Source organism: Miniopterus schreibersii, assembly GCF_964146895.1.
Source record: "Miniopterus schreibersii genome assembly, chromosome: X".
Taxonomy (NCBI): domain Eukaryota; kingdom Metazoa; phylum Chordata; class Mammalia; order Chiroptera; family Miniopteridae; genus Miniopterus; species Miniopterus schreibersii.
This window is the reverse complement of record NC_138104.1, coordinates 38,624,943-38,652,748: the sequence shown is the minus strand read 5'-3', so window position 1 is coordinate 38,652,748 and position 27,806 is coordinate 38,624,943.

Genomic DNA, 27,806 nt, shown 5'->3' with positions numbered 1-27,806 from the left:
GGGTCCATTACTCAGAAAAGAAGATAAAGATAAGCGGCCTTGAAGACCAGACAAGCCCATCACTTAAAAAAGATACATTTTAAGAGACGATCAAGGACAGGACCTGTCTGAAGGGAGACAGTGTATTGGGGCTAATCTTTACAACATCTCGGGGCTAATATTTACAAGGACAATGATAGAAAACAGACCCTGGGAACTCATGTAGTTTTAGATTTTTCCCCATCCTCAAATCCTATTTAATGGCTGGCTTGAGACAAGATGTCAGAGTGGTTTTTCAAGGTACTATACCTGCCGCTCTCTCAGATGACCAGCATCTGAATAAAAGCACATCAAAGACTCAGCTTTGTCTCCATTTACTGACTCTGGAAGCCACAGGCAGCAACTTGCAAGACCTTTTATCCGGTTACAAAAGTTCCCCTTTACACCTTCAGTTCTTCTGGCTGGTCAAATAATTTAAACAACACACAGCAGATTAACATGAGAAAATCAAATTTTAATACATACATACATAAAATTTGCATAAGCATGAAAATTCCAAAACAGTGAGGCAAAATTGAGTATATATATATCATTTTGGGCAAAGAAGAAAGGAGAGGCTGGGTCTTCAATTTCAAAGGTGATCACTGGCAGTTTTCAGAATATCAAATTCTTGCTAGGCAACCCAGAAACAATGGCACGGTGGGGGAGGGGACGAAACCTAGCTAGCACGTCCCTGCTTGGATTCTTCCTAAGGCTACAGTAAAAACTACTGAAGGTGATTACGCTAAGGTTGCCTTCCTGAAGCAGATTTTTCTACCTGAACCTTGTTAAGAGAAAGAGAGAAAGGTAAAAATCTCATCCTGGTTTTGGTGGGTTTTAATTGATTTCAGGTTGAACTAATCTGTATGTTAAGGCACCACATTCTGGCGGGCACTCACTCCCGACACAGTTTTAAGATAGGGTATGTGGCAGAACAGCTGTAATAAAAAAAACTACAGGAGCTGTCAAGAAGAAGAAAGATCACCCCCTACCAGATTTATGGCTTAAAACCAGCAGAGACCAGCTCGATCCAACAAAGCGACTAATTTCACTTATTTGCAACCTCATTATACGCTCATTGTAATACATTAGCATGCTAAATAACTCACCCCGCCCTGCCATATTTGGAAACAGAAGGCTCATATAAGGACACAAAAAGGTCCGCAAAACACTCAGAAATCGCTGCCACTGTCCCAGGAAGATCCTGAATATTCCTCCCCCTAACTGAATACCCCTCCTCCAATTAAATGAACCTCAAAAAAGGAAGTAAATTCACCTAAAAGGTGGCTACTCTGTCTGTGGAGTAGCCCTTTCTCTGTTTCATTGTTTCACTAACAAACTCACTTTCATTTAAACTCTATGCTGGATTATGTTTGAATTTTTTTCCTGTGAGAAGCCAAGAACCCACAGTGTGTTGCTGACCCTTGAGTACCCGGAACCCTATAATGTCTACATTATCTTCAACAAAAAAAGAAAGAAAGAAGGAAATTAAAAATAGTCAGTGTCTGCATAGTGAGCTCTTTTCCTAGACGTTAGAACAATCCTTGTAAATTTTTAAATTGAAAAATCCAAATGAAAGGAAGTGATTATGTTGTTTGTTATAGTAATTAGATATCCAGAAATGTCTCAATCGATTGGAATTGGAATTCATATCCAATTCCCCCCCCCCTCCCCAGTTTCTTTCTGTGCTTTCTCCTGTTTCTTTCTATCTCAAAAATTTCTCATGCTATCCAAAACTCAGCACACTTGCACATTATATGGGACACTTTATGCTTATTCTCAACCATTTCAATATACCTTTTTTAGGCAGAACAATTGTCCCCCAAAGATGTCCACATCCTAGTCCCTGAGGCATATGAATATGTTAACTTACATGGCAAAAGGAACTTTGCAGATATGATGAGGTTAGGGATTCTGAAATGGAAGGATCCTGAATTATCCAGTGGGCACAATGTAATCACAAGTGTCCTTAAAAGAGGCAGAGAAGGAGATGTGATGATAAAGGCAGAGGAGAGAGGGAGAGCAGGAGATTCGAAAATGCTACCTTCTTGGATTTGAAGGTGGAGAAAGGGCCTGGATCCAAGGAATACAGTTTGCCTGGAAAAGCTAAAAATGCCAAAAAATAAAAATAAAAATTCTTATGAGCCTCCAGGAGGAATGCAGCCCTACTAATACCCTTAGTGACTACTTTAGCTCAGTGAAATCCATTTCCGAATTCCATTGTCAAGAGCTATAAGTAACTACATTTGTGTTACTTTAAGCCACTACATTTATAGTGATTTGTAACAGCAGCAATAAGGAACTATGCATTACTCAATAAGCAAAGTGTTTCTTTTGTACCATTCTAACATTTACATGAAAAAGACACATGTTGTAGATGCAGAGCAAATAAATTATTATATGTCTTTCTTTTTTGTTTAGCTCCCCATTGTCTTAGCTGGCATGAACTAAATCAGTTATATATCCATATATGTTGATATAATACAAATGCATTTGATAACCTATATTTTTCCAAATACACACTGTGACATTATACAGGACAATGCAATAATTATCATTTTTGCATAAATGTTACTTAAATATTGTAAAATTGACGGCTATAGTAAAATGCAAATATTGACTACAATTTAGAAAAAACCAGTTCAGTAATGAGGAATATGAATTACATTTCCTCTGTAAAAGATTAAATCGGGACTCTTTTGGGGCCACTGGTATGATATATAATAGGCTACAAAATGAATATGAAATAAAGCTCACCGTTGCCCACTCAGAAAATGCCTCTTCAATTAGGCTAAGTATATTGCCACAATTGGAAAAGTGATTTCTATGGAGGGAGTTGTTGCCATGTACTGAGCCCAACCCTCCAGCCTAGAGAGGAGGGTTTCTAGATGCCCGTATTAAGATATTTGGAATGAGTTCACTGTAGTTAAGGGCCACGGAGAGCTGGTCTCACCTGAACCTAAGAAACATGAAATGGCTATGTAATTAAAACAAACAAGGTCAAAGTATTTTACAAGTTATAGACATTTTGACCAGGAACAGACTTTAGAATTCAGTTAAAACTTAACACAGATGATGAAACAGTGACCAGAAGGGTTAAAAGATTTACTCATGATCATAATATAAAGTAATGATTGCAAACTCCGGCCAAAACTGCAGATTTCCTAAAGTACTATTTTGTGTGCTTTTATCATATGGTAGAATTATCATACATTAAGTGACTTTGTCAGACTATATAATAACATCACAGTCCAACTTCTTTCAGAGCTATTAACTTTTGATCAAATAAAAAAAAGTGAGAATTTTACAATGAAATGTGCTTGTAATTTCAAAATAAAATGTGTTTTATGTAATTCTATGTAAGAAATCTGGCAATATTTAGCCTTAAATCTATAGGATGTTTTCTTTTCATTTAAAAAACAAATTAAGGTGATTATGATAAAAATACTTAATATAAGCTAGGTAAACTTTTACAAAAACGGTGGGAGAGAAATATTGTAATAAAGAATGAACTGATTTCAATTTTTAAGTTCATTTCTGAATTTTACAGCAATCTGACACTTGAAATCTCTTTCTCTTGACAACTGTAATTTATGCAAACATTTCAATGTGACATGTGAGCATTTGTCTATAGTTAAGCATTTTTTAAGTTCTTAGGTTTGGCTTAGTAAGAAACGCCCATTCTCAAAGGGAAAAATCTCCAAAATAAATCATTGTTTAGTTTATGATAATTAAATAAATATACTATAATTTCTATGTTTCTTGAGATTATAATTTACCCATATTGTACCTAATTGGTAATATTAATAACAATAGCAACACAAATAATGATAATCACTAATTTCTACTGAGCAACTATTATCTCAGCTTCAAATTTCTTATACTAATGACATTAAATTAAATGGAATTTTACTGATTGTGCAATTACAAAGAATAATGATCTAATATTTATAAATAAAACATCAATATTTCATAAGAAATTCTTTTCTTTCAAAAATCTGGGCAAACAACTCCACCAACATTTAAAAAATTGTATTTATATAATTTAATAACATGAAAGGTTTTCATGAAATATTCTAGGTCTAACTTCTCATACTTAATAGACATAAAGCTATTTTATTATTATTAATTTCAGCAAATCTAAAGTCTGATTTTTCTTAAGCATTTCCTCTACACTAATGACTTGGTTTTATTATACTTTTCTGTTTAATCACTAACTATTCCTAATTTGAATAACATAATGTTGTCTGTCTTCAAAATTTTTCATAATTATGCGGTTTGACTTTTTATTTTCTTCTGTCACCTTATCATCTCATTTTGATCTACTTTTTTATAGAGTCAATAGATCCTTTAATTCTCCTGTCATTTAAAATATTTATTTGGACAGTTTATGTTCTAGTTCCATAGATGCATTCTCCTACACAAAATATGAGTAAACTTTCTTAGAGATATCCCCCTTTTTCTCTCTTCCTCCCTTACTGTTTTCCTCTCGTTATTCCACTCTCCTTCCCATCTATTTAAACTTTCATTTATATATCCATTTTTATTTCTCATGTTTACTAAGAAATGTGTAATGTATACAAAAGCATCTGTAGATTAACAGCTGCACCCGCCGCCTCCCGCAACCACATCGAAATCACAACTAAAATAGAGAACCACCATCACTCAGAGCCTCCTGAGATCTGGCTGCACAGAAGCCCCACAGCCAGGGAGCTGAAGGAGCATCGAGAGCAGTGGGAGGGGCGGAGACACGGGCAGATCGGGGCTGAATGGCAGAGACCTGGCCGCTGGTCCACACCCAGGGCTGAGGGTTAAACCCGGAGGGACATTTCAGGGTGGAGGTTTCCTGGAGGAGGCAGAGGTCCCAGCCCCATATCAGGCCCCCAGTCCAGGGATCCAGGACTGGGAAGAGAACTCTCCACAACTTCAGGCTGTGAAAACCAGTGGGGACTGTTGCTGAGGGTCACAGAGGCAGCGGGAGCCTCAGGCAGCTCCTCTTAAAGGGCCCACGCATGGACTCAGATGCATTCCCTCTGAGCCCCAGCACTGGGCAGCAGCTTGAAAGGAACCTGGGACATTCATGGAGAAACTAACCTTAAAATCGGGGCGAGAGCTGGAGGGCAGCTTTCTCCCAGGCAGAAGAGCTGGCAGAAATCATTGCTCCTTTGGTGAGCCCTCCCCACACAGAGCCAGCAGGCAGGCACCATATTTGAATCTTCAGCACCTGACTCACACCTCTGACCCCGCCCCAGTGATTCCAGGAGGCCCCGCCCCTCCCTACCTGCCAGCTGATCCAGGCCATTTCTAGTGGCTTTTCTGTGCAACTGGCTTCTCGAGCCTTAGGCTTAGGACTTTCCTAAAATCTCTCAAACAAATAGCAGCATGCCCCATATGTATGGATAAGTGGCCCCAGGCCTGGCATTAGTGGCAGCCTGAATTGGTTCATAGCTTGGCCTCTCCTGGATACCTCCAAGCCCAGCACAAGTAGCAGCCAACTGCAGTTTGCTGTGTAGCTCAGGCTGGGTAGCCCTGGGCAAAGAACTAGCAGAGGCTGATTTTGTACCTCCAGGGAGGCCCCAGAGACAGTGCACCTAGTGGTCAGACTCAACCACTCTGGATTACAACCCTACCACATCCACAAGTGACACATTCAGGGGGGGCATTTGCTGAACACCAAAGTTCCACTGAAGTAAATTCTGCTCCATAGGGGTGTCTCCAGCATAGCAGCTCTTTGGCTGTAGTTGCAGCTGGTCCTCACAGCTGATTGGCCTGGGGGTCAGTTCCTCCCAGTGACGCCAATAGCAACCAAGGCTCAACTACAACAGAACAGTGCACACAGCCCACACAGGGGAGCACCTAGAAGGCCCACCTCAGGTGACTGGGGAGGCTGAGCCACTGGATCCTACAGGACACCTACTACACAAAGCCACTCTACAAATTCCAGGAGACACAGCAGCTCCACCTAATACATAGAAACAAACACCTGGAAGCAGCCAAAATGTGGAGGCAAAGAAACATGTCACAAAGGAAAGAACAGAAGAAATCTCTAGTAAAGGAACTAAATGAAGTAGATCCAAGCAAGCTAACAGGTACAGAGTTCAGAATTTTGTTTATAAGGATGCTTGGGCATATTAGTAAGTATTATGAAAACAACTGAGAAAATCAATGACATAATAAAGTGCCAATTTGAAATGAAGGCTACATGAACTGAAATGAAGAATAATTTACATGGAATCAACAGTAGAGTAGAGGACACTGAGAATTAGATCATCAATTTGAAACATGAGGAAACAAAAACACCCAACCAGAAGAGCAAAAACAAGAAATCCAGAAATATGAAGATAGTATAGGAAGCCTCTGGGACAACTTCAAGTGGCCCAACATTCATATTATTGAGGTGAAGAAGAAGAAGAAAGAGAGCAAGAAATTGAAAACCTATTTGAAAAAATAATGACAGAAAACTTTCCCTACCTGGGGAAAGAAATAGACTTATAAGTGCAGGAAGCAGAGAGAGTCCCAAACAAGAGAAACCCAAGGAGACCCACAGCAAAACACATCATAATTAAAATGCCAAGGGTTAAAGACAAAGTGAGAATCTTAAAAGCAGCAAGAGAAAAACAGTTATTTACCTACAAGGGAGCACCCATAAGACTGTCAGCTAATTCCTCAACAGAAACCTTGCAGGCCAGAAGGGAGTGGTAAGAAATATTCAAAGTGATGAAAAACAAGAACCTACAACCAAGATTACTCTACCCAGCAAAGCTATCAATTGGAATTCAAGGTCAGATAAGGATCTTCTCAGACAAGGAAAAGCTAAAGAAGTTCATCACCACCAGACCAGTACTACATGAAATGTTGAAAGATCTTCTTTAAGAAGAAGCTAATGAACAAAAGAATCTGACAAACTAAATAGATCCAGAGACATTGACGCATGCAACAGACTATCATATTTCAGAGGGAAGAGGGAAGGGGGATGAAGGGTGGGAAGAGATTAACCAAAGAAGTTATATGCATACATGCATAACCCATAGGCACAGTCAATAACGGGGTGAAGGCTTGGGGAGGAGGTGGGATCGAGGTGGAGGGGGTCAATTGGGGGGAAAAATGGGACACCTGTAATACTTTCAACAATAAAGATAAATTTTAAAAAATAACTAAATAACTAAATAAATACATAATAAAATAAATAAAGTATAAACAAAAGCCCTGGCTGGTGTAGCTCAGTAGGTTGAGCATCATCCCATGTACCAAAAGGTCACCAGTTTGATGCCCACTCATGCCACATGCCCTGATTGTGGATTGGTGTGTATACAAGAGGCAACCAATAGATGTTTCACCCTCATATCAGTGTTTCTCTCTCTCTTTTCCTCTCCCTTCCTCTCTCTCTAAAATTAAAAAAAAATATATTAAAAATGTATAAACCAAATAAGAAATAAGAAACAGTATGCAACTACAGAGAAAAAATTATGTGTACATATATGTGTGTAACCATTCTAAAGAGCAGGATGAACCCCATGCAAAATTTGGTTTGGATATTGAGACTGATAATATTGTGTGTGTGCATGTGCATGTACACACAAGCACACATACACACAACAAAGAGGTATAAAAAAGTTTATTCATTGCATAATAACACTTTAGGGTGAGAGCAGTTCACCTCCCAAGCAAGTCTGAAACGGCCTGAGAGAGAGCAGGGTAAAGAGACTGACATGAGGTTTTTATGGTGATAGGGGTTTCTGTAGGACATAAGGGTTTCCATGCCGTAATATACTTAATATATAATGCATATAAATGTATACACATATATATACACACACATGCATATGTGTATATATATCCTACTTTCAACAGTCTATATATGATTTTTAAAAACTAAAACTGAAAATAGCCTAATATGCATTAATAGATGATTGCTTAAATGAATTATTGTATTCCCATGCTATACAAAACTCCATTGTCAATTTTTAGCGTAATTACTATATTATTCCTATTTGAATTTTCTCCCTCCATATTCATTTACTTTAATTTACCTTCTATTATTCTTCAAAAGCTAAGTTTCTATAGTATAATTATTTTAAATATTTAATGATTTTGTACTCTCTCAAATGGAAATGTGTTTTTTTTTAATTCTCACCTGAAGATATTTTTTCCATTGCTTTTTCAGAGAGTAGAAGGGGGGGAGAGAGAGAGAGAGAGAGAGAGAGAGAGAGAGAGAGAGAGAAACATCGATGTGAGAGAGACACAATTTGTGTGTCTCTTACTGGGGCGAGCCTACAACCCAAGTATGTGCCCCTGACTGGAAGTGAACCTGGGAACCTTCAGGCCACAGGACAAAGCTCTAATCACTTAGCAAAACCAGTTAGGGCTAGAATGGAAATTCTTTACTTTTGATAAATGATGGACTTCAAGGTTCATGAATATTCCAAAATATACACAAATTTTATGTTTATATCCATTTTGGTATGAAGGTGTCCATGCTTCATAGTGCTGTCTGAGATCCAAAAGCTTTGAGAAACTAAGAATGTCCTTACATAACATTCTGACTTGAACATCTACAGACAATAAGGAACTATTAAAACATTTTTGCTTAGGTTTATTTTTTAATACAGCTTGCATTCAACATTATTTTGTATTAGTTTTAGTTGTACAGCACAGTGGTTAGCCAATAATATACTTTACTAAGTGTTCTCCCTATATTTCAGGTACCCACTTGGCACCATGCATAGTTATTATATTATTGATTATATTCCCTATGCTGTATTTTACATCTCTGTGACTATTTTGTAACTACCAATTAGTACTTCTGATCCCTTCACTTTTTATACCCAGACCTCCATTCCCCTCACCCCTCTGGCATCCATTAGTTTTCTGTATCTTTTGATCTGAATGTGCATGATAGAAAATTCACACAGGTAGCTGCATGTACAGAACAGAGTGGAAGAGTATGATGTATTGCATTGTTTTCAACATTATATCCCACAAGAGCATTGCAAAAAATATTTTTTTCTGAAACCATGTGAAAATATTATATGCATATATATGTATATGTTTGTGTATTTTTCTTGAGATATGGTCCAACATATTCAGTATGTTCATAAAGGAGTCAATGACTCTTGATTTAGTTAGTATAACCAAAAAAATAACATATAAATCCAACATGTTAAAGACATGAGACAAGTATAAGAGAAGCTTATTTTTCACTAAAATTTAGAGTGTATATTCCAAGGGGAGAGTGGGGGTATAAGGAAAGGAGCCTACTTTACTCAGTCAGTTGAGATCAAAGGTGATGACCCTACAAACTTCAACATTTAGTTTTCAAAGTTACTCAGGCTAAACAATTTTATTTTTTATTCTCTTTTACCAAGTTAACCATATCTGTCATAGTGTTAGATAGCTTGAAATTTAAGCTTCTTCCATAGCTAAGCATTTCCCTCTCTAACTTATGTTTCTAGTAAATAAAAATAATCCTAGACCTGGCTGGGTGGCTCAATCAGAGTGGCATATCATACACCAAAATGTTACAGGTTCAATTCCTGGTCAGGGCACATACCTAGGTTGCTGGTTTGATCCCTGGTTGGGGAGCATCTGGGAGGCAGCTGATTGATGTTTCTCTTTCACATTAATGTTTCTCTCTCTCTCTCCTTTTCTCAATCTAAAAAAAAAAATCAATAAAAAATGTCCTTGGATGAGAATTTTTTTTAAAAGTAAAAAAAAAAAAAAAATACGAGAGGTCACCAGGAACGTCAGAATCAAGTGTTTCATAATTATGTTAGATTTTCCTGGATAAATACCTAAAACATGGTGAAATTTCTTAATGAAGACAATTTTAATATTCTACAGGCCCTAATTTGAAATTTATGAAACTAGAGAGTTAAACACGCTGCTTTTAACTTTTGAAAATGTTTTAAATGTTTTGGTGTAGTATTTGGGTTTGGTTATTAAATGTTTAGTTTTTTATCATACAGTTCTGTAGGTCAGAAATCTTACGTGGTTCTCACTGGGTGTCAGTAGGATTGCTTTCCTTTCTGACTTCTCTAGGGGTGATTTCTTTTCTTTGCTTATTTGATTGTAGACAGATTTTAGTTCCTTGAGGTTGTAGGACTGAGATTTCCCCTTCCTTGATGACTATGAACTGAGGGTCATTTCTACCTTATAGAGAGCACTCATATTTCTTGGCTAATGGCATCCTTCCTCCACCCTGAAAACCAGCTACAATGGGTGAAGTCATCTTATGTTTTGACTTTCTCTTTCTTCTCATTCTACCAGATCTCTCTTTGACAACAGCCAACAAAAATTCTTCTTTTTAAAGTACTCTTGATTACTTTGGGCTTACCTACATAATCCGATATAATCTCCCTATCTCAGGTCTGTCACCTTAATCATGTCTGCCAAGCTTTTTTTTTCCATGTAAAGTAATATATTCTCAGGATCAGGGGATTATGGTGTGGTCATCTTTGTGGGAACATTATTCTGCTTATCACATTTAATATATCCAATAATATGTCATTGCTTTAATACACAAAAATGTTTCACATGTTGATTTCTTATTAAAATTAAGCACAAAAATCTTATGTTCAATATTAAAAATCTTGATTTTTTGACTTTTGTATTTAGGTTAAATCTCTTCAAGATCAAGTATATATTGAAGATATATGTCACTTTAGTAAGTCTTTTAAAATTATACTAATAATCTTTAATCTCATTTATTGTCAGTTTCGTGAAACATTTAAAAAAATAGTTTAAACTTCACAGGGGAGTTTTATCAAACATTCAAAGAAGAATTAACACCCATTTTCTTCAAACTATTTCCAAAAATCCAAGAAGAAGGAACACTGCCAAAGTCTTTCTATGAGGCCAGCATTAGCCTAATTCCAAAACCAGATAAAGACACTACAAAAAAAGAGAATTACAGGCCAATATCCCTAATGAACATAGATGCTAAAATCCTCAACAAAATATTAGCAAATCAAATTCAGCAATATATTAAAAGATCATACACCATGACCAAGTGAGATTTATTCCAGGGATGCAAGGCTGGTACAATATTTGCAAATCAATAAACATGATACATCACATAAAGAAATTGAAAGACAAAAATCACATGATCATATCAATAGATGCAGAAAAAACATTCGATAAAATCCAACACCCATTTCTGATAAAAACTCTCAGCAAAGTGGGAATAGAGGGATCATACTTCAACATAATAAAGGCCATATATGACAAACCTACAGCCAACATCATATTCAATGGGCAAAATCTAAAACCATTTCCCTTAAGAACAGGATCAAGACAAGGGTGTCCACTTTCACCACCTTTATTCAACATAGTACTGGAAGTCCTAGCCACAGTGATTAGACAAGAGGAAAACATGAAAGGCATCAAAATTGGAAAGGAGGAAACAAAACTGTCATTATTTGCAGATGACATGATATTATACATACAGAATCCTAAAGACTCCACCAGAAAACTACTAGATTTAATAAATGAATTCAGCAAGGTAGCAGGATACAAAATTAACACCCAGAAATTCATAGCATTTTTATACACCAATAATGAACTCTCAGAAACAGAAACTAAAAAAACAATCCCATTTACCATTGCAACTAAAAAAATAAGATACCTAGGAATAAATTTAACCAAAGATGTAAAAGACCATTACTCAGAAAAATACAGGACACTGAAAAAAGAAATAGAGGGAGATGCAAACAAATGGAAAAATATACCATATTCATAGATTGAAAGAATTAACATCATTAAAATGTCCATATTACCCAAAGCAATCTATAAATTCCATGCAATCCCTATTAAAATGTCAACAGCATATTTCACAGATCTAGAACAAACACCGTGAAAATTTATATGGAACAAAAAAAGACCCCAAATATCCACGGCAATCCTGAGAAAGAAGAACAAAGTAGGAGGGATCACAATATCAGAAATCAAGTTGTACTACGAAGCCACTGTAATCAAAACAGTCTGGTATTACCACAAGAACAGACATATCAATCAATGGAACAGAACAGAGAACCCAGAAATTGACCCATGCCACTATGGTCAATTAACATTTGGTAAAGGAAGCAAGAACATACAATGGAGTAAAGATAGCCTTTTCAATAAATGATGTTGGAAAAATTGGACAGATACATGCAAAAAAATAAAACTAGACCACCAACTTACACCAAAAACAAAAGTAAATTCAAAATGGTTAAAAGACTTAAATGTAAGACATGAAACCATAAAAATCCTAGAGGAAAACATAGGCAGTAAAATCTCAGATATTTCTCATAGCAATATGTTTGCTGATACATCTCCAAGGGCAAGAGAAACTAAGGAGCAAATAAACAAATGGGACTCTATCAAAATAAAAAGCTTCTGCACAGCAAAAGAAACCATCAACAAAACGAAAAGGGAGACCACTGAATGGGAGAACATATTTGCCAAAACACATCTGATAAAGGGTTAATATCCAAAATACATAAGGAACTTATACAACTTAACAAAAGGAAGACAAACAATCCAATTAAAAAATGGGCAAAGGACTTAAATAGACACTTCTCCAAAGAAGACATACAAATGGCTGAGAGTCATATGAAAAAATGCTTAACATCACTAAACATCAGAGAGATGCAAATTAAAACCAAAATGAAGTGTCACTTCACACCTGTCAGAATGGTTACCATCAACAAGTCAATGAACTACAAATGCTGGCGAGGGTGTGGAGCAAAGGGCCCCCTAATACACTGCTGGTGGGAATGCAGACTGGTGCAACCACTATGGAAAGCAGTATGGAGTTTCCTCAAAAGATTAAAAATTGACCTGCCATTTGACCCAGTGATTCTACTTCTAGGAATATATCCTAAGGAACCCCAAACACCAATCGCAAAGAACTTATGCACCCCTATGTTCATAGCAGCGCAATTTACAATAGCTAAGATTTAGAAACAGCCCAAGTGCCCATTAGTAGATAAGTGGATAAAAAAGCTGTGACACATTTACTCCATGGAATACTATGCAGTTATAAAGAGGAAGGACCTTTTATCCTTTGGCACAGCTTGGAGGGAACTAGAAAGTATTGCTAAGTGAAATAAGCCAGTCAGAGAAAGACAAGTACAAAATGATCTCACTTATATGTGTAATATAATAAACAAAATAAACTGATGAACAAAGTGGATCCAGAGACATAGATGCTTGGAACAAACTGAGGGATCTCAGAGGGAAAAAAGGGAGGGGTGTATGGGTGGGGAGAGATTAATTAGGGATCTTGTATGTTTATGGGCATGTCCCATGGATTCAGACATTGGTGTGGGGAGGGCTTTGGGGTGGGATAGATGTGGGGTGGAGGAGATCAGTGGGTTTAAAAATGGGACATCTTTAATGGTCTCAAAAATAAAGATAAAGAAATGTTAAAAAAATAATTAAAAATAATAAAATAAAATAAAATAAGATAAAAAACAAAAAAACAGGCTTCATCTTTACATCACCAAGGCAGTATCTTTCTACTATGAATTTTAACTCTACTCAAACTATCACAGAGGTTATGTTAGTTTCTCATAAGGCAGAGACGTTTAATAAACTTACTTATTGTATCAATTATATGCTCTATATAATTCCTCATGTCTTTACTTTATTTTGTTCACTTAGACAATTGCGCCATAGTCATTATATCTTTAGAAGGATATAGATAAGTGCTCAACTTCTTTGTATTCTTTTTTTCATTCATTTTTTATCTCTGTACTTAACTTTCAGCTCCTTGGCCAACAAACTTTTCCTCAGTTCTTTTCTCTGCAGCAAAATACATGTTTTTAGTTTTTACAAACTGATAACTGTATTCACTTCATACATTAACTTATTTACAGTTGGATAATGAATTGCAATGGTTTAAATGGGCAAATGTACTTGATTTTATTGCATTTTATATTACATTTATTTTTATAACATTTAAGATAAGAATGATATAAAATTTTAACTTAAAAGTATCAATAGTTACCTAATCTATATTAAATTTGGAAATGTGTATGTGTGTGCCATTTGTATGTGTTTATCAAATTGGTCTCAAAAAGAGAATACAACATTATTTTTCAACCTGTAATTTCAAATATAATTTAATGGTAGCCTGTCAAAAAATTAGTGTTAAGTGAATGAAAAAAGAAAAGAGTTTATGTGGGTACCTTTTCCACTGACAACCAACCTTCAACCTAAAAATATAAAAAAGAGTTTTATGCATGTTGCCTACTTCACACAGTACACTGAAACAATTCCATGTCCTCACTTTGATTACATTCATAATTTTCACAATTTCCTTCACTGCTAACTCAAGATCAGGAGGCATATTATTAACCACTGACTGTTTTCCCTGAGTAAAGCTGCCTGTAGCTTTATTAGTATTCTGGTACAACCTGTCTTAAGTAAGTAGTAACATTCTTGCTATATCGCCACAAACATAGTGCTGAATCCAAAGTACCTTTTATATTCTCAAAAAGAAATTACTAAGTAAGAAGTCTATTTGTTACTGGCATGGGTTTTTAGTGGTAAATCCTAAGAGATATATTTTATATAAATACTGCACATATGCAAAGCAGTTGTTGCTCTTTCACATTGTATGTGATTGATATTTGTTTGAGATTTAATATGTCATATGATAAGTTAACATTACCAACAGATATATACGCTTTCATCATTATTATTATTGTTGTTATTATTACTGACTCTGGTTCTATTTTTTGACAATAGTGCACACATGGGCTTTTGCTACTTTAAATGATATTTCTTCAGTTTCAGTCTCTGCCTTAAACAACAAACTCCTTCAATTTGATACTGGGAAACATAATTTTTCACTTATCCTAAGGAAATAAATTTGGATTAAAAGAGAATTCAGCTTACAAAAAAAGTGTGAAGATTTTGATGGTTCATGCCACTACTTATTCAAAGAGACAATGAAAGAATAAAATTTTAGGGTCTAAGATATAAAAAAAAATAGTAGTACAAATAGCTAATATTTATTAAAAATAAATCAGTGCCATGCAATTTTAATTACTTTACATATTCAACTATCCTAATAAGCTGAGGGATAACTGTTATCTCTATAAATCAAGAAACCAAGACAATGAATATTTGTCTAATCCTCCAAGGAACATAGAGTGCCCAAGTTAATATGTCAAGCCAGGTTTGAGGGGCTTAAAATTATTTGCTGAAAATATTAATTGTAAAATACAAAATTAAACCTTATAGTACAATGAGAAAATAATTAACAAAAGAGCTACTATTCTTTCAGTTCTGGTTATCACACTATCCTTGAATGTAATCACCAGCACTGCCTTCTTTCTGTAATAGAGAAAAAAATCTAAAAAGAGCTCTCTTCCAAATATTTTACAAGCCCTACATTTGTTAATCCATATTAAATGATATCGATATTCTGGCTTTAATATATTTATCATTCCTTTCTGTCTTTCAAGACCCAGACCATACAATGATATCTGGGACTCTGGTAAAATTAACTTTTAATTTTAAAAGTTAAACCAGATAAAACTATTTTAGAGTACTAACAGAATTTATCAAAAGTGCATCTCATTTATTTAGATTGATTTATTAACTTGTGCTATTAATACCTGCTCTAAAATGTTAATAAACAGTGCAAAAACCCTCTAAACCTATTACATAAGTAAATAAATGCCAGATATAATGAATAGAAATGCTAACATCTGTAAAAGCAAGTTTGTTGATATAGAAAAAAGTTATTTTACAAAAATACAGAGTAATTAAAGATTAAAGATGGTGGTGGACTGAGTGGAAACTACACAGACACTCTCCTGAGGCCAAATTGATATTACAACTAAAATACAGAAACACCATCCTGAATAATCAACTGCAACTGAAGACAAGCAGGAGTGGACCCTCATAACCAAGGAGGAAAAGTGGAGACCACATAGAGACTGGAAGGAAGTGCAGAGGAGCGAGAGGGCTGGCTGGGCTACAACAGGCAGCAGCTGAAGGTCTGGAAGGATATCTCAGCTGTGGGTGTTCCTACTGAGGATTCTAGGACCTAAAACCCAGGCTGGGCTCCTCATCCAAGAGCACTAGAAATGAGAAAGTTGCCCACATAACAACTTGCTGTGAAAAGCAGCAGAGTTTCTGTCTGCCAGGGAGAGATTGATGGAAATGCAGGCCCCCTCTTAAAGAGCCAACACACAAAGTTTTGTATGCAGAGACTCACCTTGGGCTTCAGGAGAGGGAAGTAAGAGTGAACTGGAGCTGTATAAGGAGAATCTAGGGTTGTGGGCTCCGGAGATTGAGATCAGAAGGTACCCATATGGCTTCCTGTGCCAAGTCATTCCTCCATACTGCAGAGGACACCTTTTTCAGGCAGAAAATTTGTTGCTTTTGACTTGGGGGGAAGCAGTTGTCCCACCTTGCTGGAAAACCTCTGGCCTTACCCAGAGGAGTTTCTATAGCCTGAGGCACATTTAGAAAACCAGATTAATCAGTCTGCAGTCAGAGGCAGGCCTCAGAGTGTTTGAGTCTTTGCCTGATCTGCTTCTGGACCTGAGCCTTGGAAAAGCAGACCTTGGTGTGCATCTTGGTCCTGTCCAATGATACCCAGCATAACAGAGGAAACCTTGAACCGAGGATTGTTGATAGCTCCAAACAGTGTACTCAAGCCAGTCAAAAACAGCATTTGACATTGGCCTGCACCAGAGACTATCCCAAAAGACTGAAAGTCAGAGCAGAACTAACTAATATATAGAAACAAATACAAAGAGGCAGCCAAAATGAGACCAAAAAAAACACACAAAAAAACAAGCCCCAAATGAAAGAACAAAAGAAGTCTTAAGAAAAAGAGCTAAGTGAAATGGAGATAAGCAATCTATCTCATATAAAGCTCAGAATAAGGATGCTCATCAGCATAAAAAAAGATGTGGTAACTATGAAGGAAATTAAGAATGACATAGCAGAAATAAAGAATACATTGGAAGGAATAAAGAGTAGATTAGAGGAAGCTGAGCACTGGATCAGCAAATTAGAAGACAGAGTAGAAAAAATCATGAATCCAAGATCCAAAAAGAAAAAAAAACAATTAAAAAACAGGACGACAGTCTAAGGGAGCTGTAGGATACATGAAGCATAACAATATTCACAATATAGGACTGCCAGAAGAGGTATAAAGTAGACTACGTTTAGAGAACCTTTTTGAAGAAATAATGGCAGAAAACTTCCCTAACTTGATCAAAGAAAAAGTCACACAAGTTCAGGAGGTACAAGGAGTCCCAAGCAAGAAGAATCCAAAGAGGCCCAGGCCTAGACACATCATAATTAAAATGCCAAGAATTTAAGACAGAGAATCTTGAAAGCAGCAAAAAATAAAGCCATCTGTTACCTACAGAGGAGCTCCCACAAGGCCTTCAGCTGACTACTCATCAGAAGCTCCACAGGCCAGAAGGGAATGACATGAGATATTCCGGGTAAAGCAAAACAGTGATCTGAAACCAAGGCTACTCTATACAGCAAGACTATCATTCAAGATCAATGGTGAAATAAAGAACTTCCCAGATAGAAAAAGGCTAAAATAGTTTATCACCACCAAACCAGCATTGCAGGAAATGGTAAGGAACTACTGTAATTAGAAGTAGAAATAGAAAGAGGGAGAAACATAGGCATAAAGAATTAAAATGGCAATAGATAAGTATCTATCGATAATAACCTTAAATGTAAATGGATTAAATGCCCCAATAAAAAGACAGTGGTTGAGAAAACATGACCCAAATATATACTGTCTACAAGAGACCCACTTCTAAACAAAAATGCACACAGGATTAGAGTGAAGGGATGGAAAAAATTTCCATGAAAATGAAAATGATAAAAGAGCTGAGGTAGCTCATATCGGACAATATAAACTTCAAAATGAAGACCGTAATGGGAGACAAGAAAGGTTACTACATAATATTAAAGAGATTGATCCAACAAGAGGATATAACCCTGCTAAACATATATGCACCCAATATAGGAGCACCTAAATTTATAGAAAAAACTTCTAGAGGACTTTAAGGGAGAGATCAACAGCAATATAGTCATACTAGGGGACTTTAACACTCCACTGACTTCACTGGATAAGCCTTCCAGACAAAAATCAACAAGGAAACAGTAATCTTAAATTATAATCTAGATCAGATGGATTTGACACATAAAGAACACTCTACCAAAAAGCTGTAGAATAAACATTCTCAAAGATAGACCACATGTTAGGACACAAAACAAGTCTGTACAAGTTCAAGAAGACTGAAATCATATCAAGCATCTTCTCTACCCACAATGGTATGAAATTAGAAATCAACAACAATAAAAACACTAAAAAACATTCAAACACATAGAAGCTAAATATTATGTTTTTAAACAATGAATGGGTTACCAAAGAGATCAAGAAAGAAATAAAAAACTTCCTGGAAACAAATGAAAATGAACACACAACAACTCCAAATCTATGGAACACAACGAAAGCAGCCCTGAGAAGGAAGTTCATAGCACTACAGGCCTACCTCAAAAAACAAGAAAAACCTCTAATAGACTCTCTAACCCTACAACTTAAAACTTAGAAAGAAAACAACAAGAAAGGCCTGGAGTAAGTAGAAGAAAAGAAATAATAAAGACCAGAGCGGAAATTAACAACATAGAGGCTGAAAAATCAATACAAAAGATCAATGACACCAAGAGCCGGTTCTTTGAAAAGATAAACAAGATTGATGAACCTTCAGCCAGACTCATCAACAAACAAAGAGAGAGGACCCAAGTAAACAGAATCAGAGATGAAAGAGGTGAAATAACAACTGACCCAACAGAAATACAAAGGATTGTAAGAAAATACTATGAAAAACTACGCACCAAGCTAGACAACCTGGATGAAATGGACATATTCCTAGAAAAATACAACCTGCCAAAACTGAATCAAAAGATTAAGAAAACCTGAATAGGCCAATAACTGCTGATGAAGTTGAAGCAGTAATCAATGGGTTCCCAGCACACAAAAGCCCTGGCCTGGAAGGCTTCACAGAGGAGTTTTTCCAAACATTCAAAAAAGAACTAACACCTACCCTCCTTAAACTATTCCAAAAAATCCAAAAGGAAGGAACACTTCCAAGCTCATTTTACAAGGCCAGCATTAGCCTAATTCCAAAATGAGATAAAGACATTACAAAGAAAGAGAATTATAAGCCAATATTCCTGATGAATATAGATGCTAAAATAATCAACAAAATATTAGCAAATTGGACCCAGCAATATATTAAAAAGATCATACATCATGACCATTACAGATTTCTTCCAGAAATGCAAGGCTGGTACAATATTAGCAAATCAATAAACTTGATATATCACATAAACAAATTGAAAGAGAAAAATCACATGATCATATCAATAGAATCAGAAAAAGCATTTGATAAAATCCAACACCTATTTCTGATAAAAACTCTCAGTAAAGTGCAAATAGAGGGATCATACCTCAACATAATAAAGGCCATATATGACAAACTTACAGCCAACATCATAATAAATGGGCAACAACTAAAAGCATTTCCCCTAAGAACAGGAACAAGACAGGGGTGTCCACTTTCACCTCTCTTATTCAACATAATACTGGAAGTCCTAGCCATAGTGACTGGACAAGAAGAAAATATAAAAGGCATCCAAATTGGAAAGGAGGAACTAAAACTCTCGTTATTCTTTGATGACATGATATTGTACATAGAAAATCTTAAAGACTCCGCCAAAAAACTACTGGATTTAATAAATAATTTCAGCAAGGTAGCAAGATACAAAATTAATACTGATAAATTGATGGCATTTTTATACACCAATAATGTACTCTCAGAAAGGGAAACTAAAAAAACAATCCCATTTACCATTGCAACAAAAAAAATTTGGATATTTAGGAATAAACTTAACCAAGAAGGTAAAAGACCTGTACTCAGAAAACTATAGGACATTACAAAAATAGAGGGAGATAAATCAAATGGAAGAATATTCCTTGTTCATGTATTGGACAAATTAACATAATTAAAATGTCCATACTACCCAAAGCAATCTATAAGTTCAATGCAATCCCTATTAAAATACCAACAGCATATTTCACAGATCTAGAACAAACACTGTGAAAATTTATATGGAACAAAAAAAGACCCTCAATAGCCATGGCAATCTTGAGAAAGAAGAATAAAGTTGGAAGGGTCACAATAAGAGATATCAAGTTATACTACAAAGCCACTATAATCAAAACAGCCTGGTACTGGCACAAGAAAGACATATTGATCAGTAGACCAGAACAGAGAACCCAGAAATTGACCCACTCCATTATGGTCAATTCATATTTGACAAAGGAGGCAAGAACATACAATGGAGTAAAGACAGTCTTTTTAATAAATGGTGTTGGGAAAATTGGACGGGTACATGGAAAAAAATGAAACTAGACCACTAAATTACACCATATACAAATATAAACTCAAAATGGATAAAAGACTAGAATGTAAGATGTGAAGCCATAAAAATCCTTAAAGAAAATGTAGACGGCAAAATCTCAGACATCTCTCATAGCAATATGTTTGCTGATACATCTCCTAGGGCAAGAGAAACTAAAGAGGAAATAAACAAATGGCACCATATCAAAACAAAAAGCTTCTGCACAGCAAAAGAAACCATCAACAAAACAAAAAGGGAGCTCACTGTATTCAGGAGAACATATTTGCCAATGACACATCTGATAATGGGTTAATATCTAAATTACATAAGGAACAACTACAACTTAACAAAACGAAGACAAACAATCCAATTAAAAAATGGACAAAGAACCTAAATAGACACTTCACCAAAGAGGACATACAAATGGCCAAGAGACATATGAAAAGTGCTCAAAGTTATTAATCTTCAGAGAGATTCAAATTAAAACCTCAATGAAGTATCACTTCACACCTGTCAGAATGACTACCATCAACAAGTCAATGAACAACAGGTGCTGTACAGGATGTGGAGAAAAAACAACCCTAATACACTGCTGGTGGGAATGCAGACTGGTGCAGCCACTATGGAAAACAGTATGGAGTTTCCTCAAAAGGTTAAAAATTGACCTGCCGTTTGACCCAGTGATTCCACTTCTAGGAATATATCCTAAGAAACCCAAAACATCAAACATAAAGAACTTTTGCACCCCTATGTTCATAGCAATGCAATTAACAATAGCTAAGATCTAGAAATAGCCCAAGTGCCCATCAGTTGATGAGTGGATAAAAAAAGCTGTGGTACATTTACACCATGTAATACTATTCAGCTGTAAAAAAGAAGGATCTCTTATCCTTTGGGACAGCATGGAGGGAACTGGAGAGGTTTATGCTAAGCAAAATAAGCCAGGAAGAGAAAGACAAGTACCACATGATCTCACTCATATGTGGAATATAATAAACAAAATGAACTGATGAACAAAATGGATCCAGAGACATAGAAGCATGGAACAGACTGAAGGATCTCAGAGTGAATGTGGGGATGTGGGAGTGGGTGGAGAAAGATTAAACAAAGAATTTATGTTTCTATTATAGCCTATGGACACAGACATTGGTATGGGGAAGGCCTGGGGGTGGGGTGGATGTGAGGTGGAGGAGATCAGTGTGAGAAAAAAGGGGACATTTGTAATACTTTCAACAATAAAGATAAAAATAAAATAAATTTTTAAAAATACAGAGTATTTAAAATATCTGTATAGTAATCCAACCATGAAAGCAGAAGTAAGCTATGACAAAGACAGATTACCTACTCACAGATAATTTCTTGCATAGTGTAGGGTTGTTGCTGAAGAGTGCCTGCTCAGCCAGGGACAACATTGCTCAGCTACCCCTGCATCTAGGTTGGGCATTGTAAGGAGCTCTTACCAATGCTGTGTTAACAAAAGTGATATGTCTTCTGGTCTACTTCTGGTCTAAGATGCTTAAAAATTTAGTGTGCTTTTTCTATCTTCTCTTTCATCAATCTCGTTATTGGAAGTGGAGGACTCTGAGGCCTAAAAGATGGAAAAATGAAAACAGAGAAGAAACCTGAGTCACTGAATTATTACATTGAGATGAAGTTGGAAGATTTATTAAGTAAAAATACAGGAAGCTTAGTTAAAATTTACATTTCAAATAAATAACATTTTTTAAGTAGATGTAAGTCCTCAAATTTATATGACACATACTTATTACCTGTTTATCCAAAATTCAAACTTAACTGAGCATTATGTATTTTATCTGGCAATGCTGCCTGAAAAACAAGAAATATTCCTTTATAATGAATACATATTATTGGTGTTTGTCATTGTAGCTACTTTTACTCTAATACAGGGGTCAGTAAAGATGCCAGTGGGCCAAATCTGGTCTTCTGCTTGCTTATGTATGGTCCTTGAGTTAAGGGTTTTTTTTTTCTTCTTTTTTCTTACATTTCAAATGGTTGAAAAATTGAAGAAGAAAGAGAATGAGAAGTGAAAGGGCATTTATTTATTTCTATGATGAAAATTTAAAATAATTCCTTAATTGGTATTATTTTAATTAATTATATTTTGTTATGTTATTTTGCACTCTATATCAGGATGCATTTCATTAAAGGTGACAGAGAACTCAATTGAAGAAATATAAAAAGTAAAGGGGATCTATTAGCTCAAACAACAGCAAAGTCTAGAGGCATGTAGGTTTCTAGCAAAATTTGATCAGGGCTCTGGCTTGCTTTTTTACATTTCTCTTTGCTTTGCCTTTCATTTGTCAGCTTGTAATCAGGCCTACTTTCCTCATTCCAACAACAAAGACTACGTTTCTGCCTTGACATCCAGAGACAGCCTCTACCCACAGAGACCTGATCTTTGACTTTATCATTTTGGATCACGGCGTAAATAATCACTGTGTAATTTGACCTAAATATATGGATTATCTTGATTGGCTTAAGCATTCAGTGCCCATCAAAGCAGCTAAATCTAGTCCTTCTCATGGCTGTAAAACAATGGGAGAGTGATAGAATAGATGTTGAAAGGCAATCACAATATCTGTTGCACATTATTTCTTAAAATATTGGTCCTGACTTCTATAAATAGTGGTCCAGAAACCTAGAGGTTTGGTTTCTTACTGGTATATGACAATTCTTCTATAAAAAGGGTTTAAAATGTTGATCTTAAAGGGTTGTTTAGCTATTCAAATAATGACTGGAGGAGTGCAGGAAGAAGCAGTGAAGAGGGTTGAATGCCAGCTTGGCATTGCAAGTAGCCTAACCAATGGCATCTCTATAATTGGATCTGGTGAATCAAGACTAGATGTGATTGACATGTGCTGTAGATTAGTGTTAGAGAGACATAGAGATGATATATTGATGATACACTCAGAGCAGTGATGTCTCCTATACATGGGCACTATACTGATATGGAAGAAAAAGAGAGAGGGTATCATACAAAGTACATAAAGCTAGAGTAAAATGTTAAGTATACAAACAAATTTTAAACATTCAAATTTTGAAGTAAAGAGTGCATCTGTACCTTTACCTCTTCTTTCCTATGTCAGGACTGTTTTGTGAGCAATTGTAGATTGGAAATTAGTGCTGAATATATAGGTCCTATGTAACATAAAACAGGTGTGCAGTAATTTGCAGAGATCATTAAATCATTGAAGTTAGACCTAAGAAATAATTGGGGATTTAAACTTTAAATTGTATAGAAGAGAAAAAAAATACAACAGCATGAAACTTTCCCCTTTTTAAATTTTGTGCCAGAAACTCTAGAGTAATAAGTAAAAAAAAAAAAAAAAAAAGACATATCACTATTATTCTGTAACATTTTTATTGGAAAAAACAACATTGAAAATTTTATGAATCAGAAGAATATTAACACACACAAGTTAAAATAAACACACCTATGTAGTTACCAGCAAGCCAAAAATATACCATAGTACCAATATCCCAGAAACTCCCTTATATACCTTTGCAACTTATTTTCTATTCCCTTTCTCCAAACATAACCATAAAATTAATTCTAAATCATAAATGGTTTTGTCTGTTTTTATAATTATATAAAGCCATACAGCATATATATTTAACATGGGACATTTTTCCTATTAATGTTCCCCAAAAGTCTCTCCCCCAGTACTCCAGATGGAATTATGTTTAAGAACTATGGTTCTTGCTCAGCCCTGGCCAGTGAGGTCAGTTGGTTGGGTGTTGTCTTGTGCATTGAAAGGTTGCCAGTTCTAGTCCCAGTCAGGGCACATGCCCGGTTGTGGGCTTGATCCCCTTAAAGAGTGTGCAGTAGGGGGCTGATGGATGTTTCTCTCTCCCCCTGCCTTCCTTTCTCTAAAAATCAATACAAAATATTTTTAAAAAAGAACCATGGTTCTTCCTCTTGCAAAATTTTATTCCAATGGACCAAAAATACAAAGGAGTATTTAAAGTTACAGTGGCCACTCTGGGGCTATTTTAAGGCTCCAAAACTTGCCTTTTAGAATGTTAAGATTGAACCTCATAGATTTAAAACTGAGCAGGGAGAACAGGTGCATATTTTAATTGGTATTTAGAAGCATCTAAGCAACAAAACAAGAGGAATCTAAAATTTCCTCTTTACAAAATACTGTCTTTAGATTGACTGAGAAAAATTTTAAATTAGAAAAGATTCATGACTATTCCTACCATATTTCCTTCTCAGTTCTCTCCTTATGCCTTTCTCCTGCAGTTTCTTTTCCCTCCTTTTTATTCTTCCCTTGCTGAACTTCCTTTTTACCACCAAGAACCTGAAGTTCCTTCTCACTATCTTGCAAAATTCTTACCTCAAGCCCCTGTCTCTGTGTTCCCTTTTACATACCAACCATTAATGACATGTGTTATTTCCACCTATACCCTCTGGACAAAGGCTTAATTAACTGTGATAACTAAATATTATCCTACGGTTCCAGAGAACTCCTACTGGTTAACAGGATATTTATTATTTATTTATCCTCACCCATGGATATATTTATTGATTTTTAGAGAGAGAGAGAGAGAGAGAAACATTGATGTGAGAGAGAAACATCTATCAGTTGCCTCCCTGACTGACCAGGGCCAGGGATTGAGCCTGCAACCAAGGTACCTGCCCTTGGCTGGAATCAAACCTGGGACCCTTCAGTCTGCTGGCCAACACTCTAACCACTGAGCCAAAATGGCTAGGGCGAGGTCCTTACTATTTTAATTGACACTGGAGCAACTCTTTTTGGGTTCAACCCCACCAACTTAAGTAACCCCTTCCCCAAAGTACTTAAAATATTCAAATGGTTGGTGTCTCTAACAAACCCCTAACAGACTATAAGTCCCTTCCCTTTCCCTTTCAGCTCTGTCCTTTTCAGGACATTCTTTTTTGTTAGTTCACTCAGCTCCTGTTCATTTGCTAGGGAGAGATTTGTTTTTTAAAAAATACCATGCTGCTATCTCTTTTTCTCAGAAGGGAAAAATAATTCTTGAGATTAATTCAGCCCCCAGTTCAGCCATCAGCACTAAAGACTCTTTAACACTCTTATTTTTGCCCTTAAAATGACCAGTAGGGAATTTGAGAGCTCAGCCCTCTTAGAACAAATTTCCAAGGCACTTTGAGAAAATCTACAATGGACATCAGTGGGATTCATTCAGCTCCCCTGATAAAAATTCAGGTTAATCCTAGCAAACTTCTCTTTAGTATTAGATCGTACCCTTTAAATCCCAAAGCCCTAGCAGAAATTAGATCTATTATAAAATAATATAGGGCTCAAGCAAGGTCTTTTAATTATCTGTAATAGTTCCTGGAATTCACCTATTCCCTCTGTAAAGAACCCTCATGGACAAATATATTTGTACAGGACCTCAGGACCATAAATAATATTGTCATTCCCCAACACCCTATGGTTTCTAACCACCACACTCTCTTAACCACTGTCCCTACAGAGAGTGAATTCTTTACTGTTATTGATTTTTGCATTGCTTTCTTTAGCATACCAGTATATCTAGCAATCCAGGTTTTATTTGACTTTACTTGGGAATGGGCAACAACTAACTTGAACTATTATGCCTCAAGGTTATAAGGGAAAAAGCCCTTCTTATTTCTCACAGGTTTTAAAGGCAGACTTAACTGATAAAATCTTTACAAATGCATCTCTTCTTCTGCAACACTTTGATGACCTTCTCCTCTGCTTTCTTTCCAAGGAAGCATGTAAATAAAAATGTTCACCTTCTCAAACTATTAGCCACCAAAGGCTGCAAGGTATCTTAAAAAAACTTCAATTTTTTCAGACCCAAGTCAGATACTTAATACTCTTGGACTCTGAAAGTCTTTAGAGCATTTAAAATTTTCTTAAGCCACAAACTAAAAGACAATTGGAGGGTTTCTAGGTATTAAAAGAGTTGGATATGAAACTTCTCCATGACAGCCCATTCTCTATATACTCTATTTAAATTTGACAAATCCTACTTCATTGTGAAGATACAGGCCACATGAATTTTTGCAACTAAAAGAGAGGCTTCTTAGCCTACCTGCTTTAGGGTATTGTAATTATGAGATCCCCTAATCAGAGCTTAAATTTTAATTGAAGAAAAAAACATAAATATATATGCAGACAATAGATATGCCTTTGAGGTTCTTCATACTTTTGGTATCTATGGAAATAGAACTTCTAACATATGGAAGTCCCTGAATTAAAATAAGACTTTTGTTAATAAATTACTAAATTCAATAAAACTAGCATCCACCCTGGGACCTTCTAAGGTTCCTGGGCATTCTAAACTGCATTCAAAATAAGCTAAAAGGAATAATTGGCTGGTTAAGCAGCAAAAACAGTTGTCCTAAATTCCACTAAAATTAAAAATGTTATTGCAAACTCTGAGTATTTTTCAAAGAAAGATCTAGATAAGATTATCAAAGATGCTCAATCCATAGCACCTCACAAAAATTTCTGTGGACAGATAATGGTTGCATTTTAAGCACTTTAACTAATATGTGATATTGTCCAAATGACAAGCCAGTAGTACTAGAATCCATTAAAAAAATCCTTTACTTTGGAATGTCTCATCATATGACCCATTGGTCGACTGAAAAATTGATATGTTTTACTAAGCAATATTTGTCGGGAGATATATCTAAGACAGCTAAAAAGGCCCGATTGACTTGCACTATATGCCCACAATTTAAATTTAAGAAAGGCTATTGGTCAGACAACCTTTGGTCATTTTTATCTTCTCAAAGGTCACTTTGAAGTATGGCAAAAGAATTTTATCAAGTTGCCTCCTTCACAAGGTTATAGACATATCCTTTAATGATTTGAATATTTTCTCACTGGATACCAGCAGTGTAACACCACCACATCCATTGCTAAAATTCTGTTAGAAAAGATTATACCTACTTGGGGCATCCTCTCTGAATTACATTGCAACTGAGAAACACGTTTCACCAGCTGTGATATGGACAAGTGTATGGGATTTAGCTTATGTTCCAACACTTTCATTGTGCTTACCACCCTTAACCCTGTATTGGTGCAAAGAGCAAATAACACAACATGGATAGCCCTAGAGGGTATTATGCTAAGTGAAATAATTCAGGCAGAGAAAGACAAATATCATATGGTTTCATTTATATTTGGAATCTAAAAACTAAATAAGCAAACAAACAAAACAAAAACACTCATAGAAACAGAAACCAAAGGGATGGTTACCAGAAAGGAATGAGTGGGGAGATAGGTGAAAAGGGGAAGAGAAATATAGTCAACAATATTGTGATAAGTTTACATGATGACAGATGATTACTAGAATTAGTG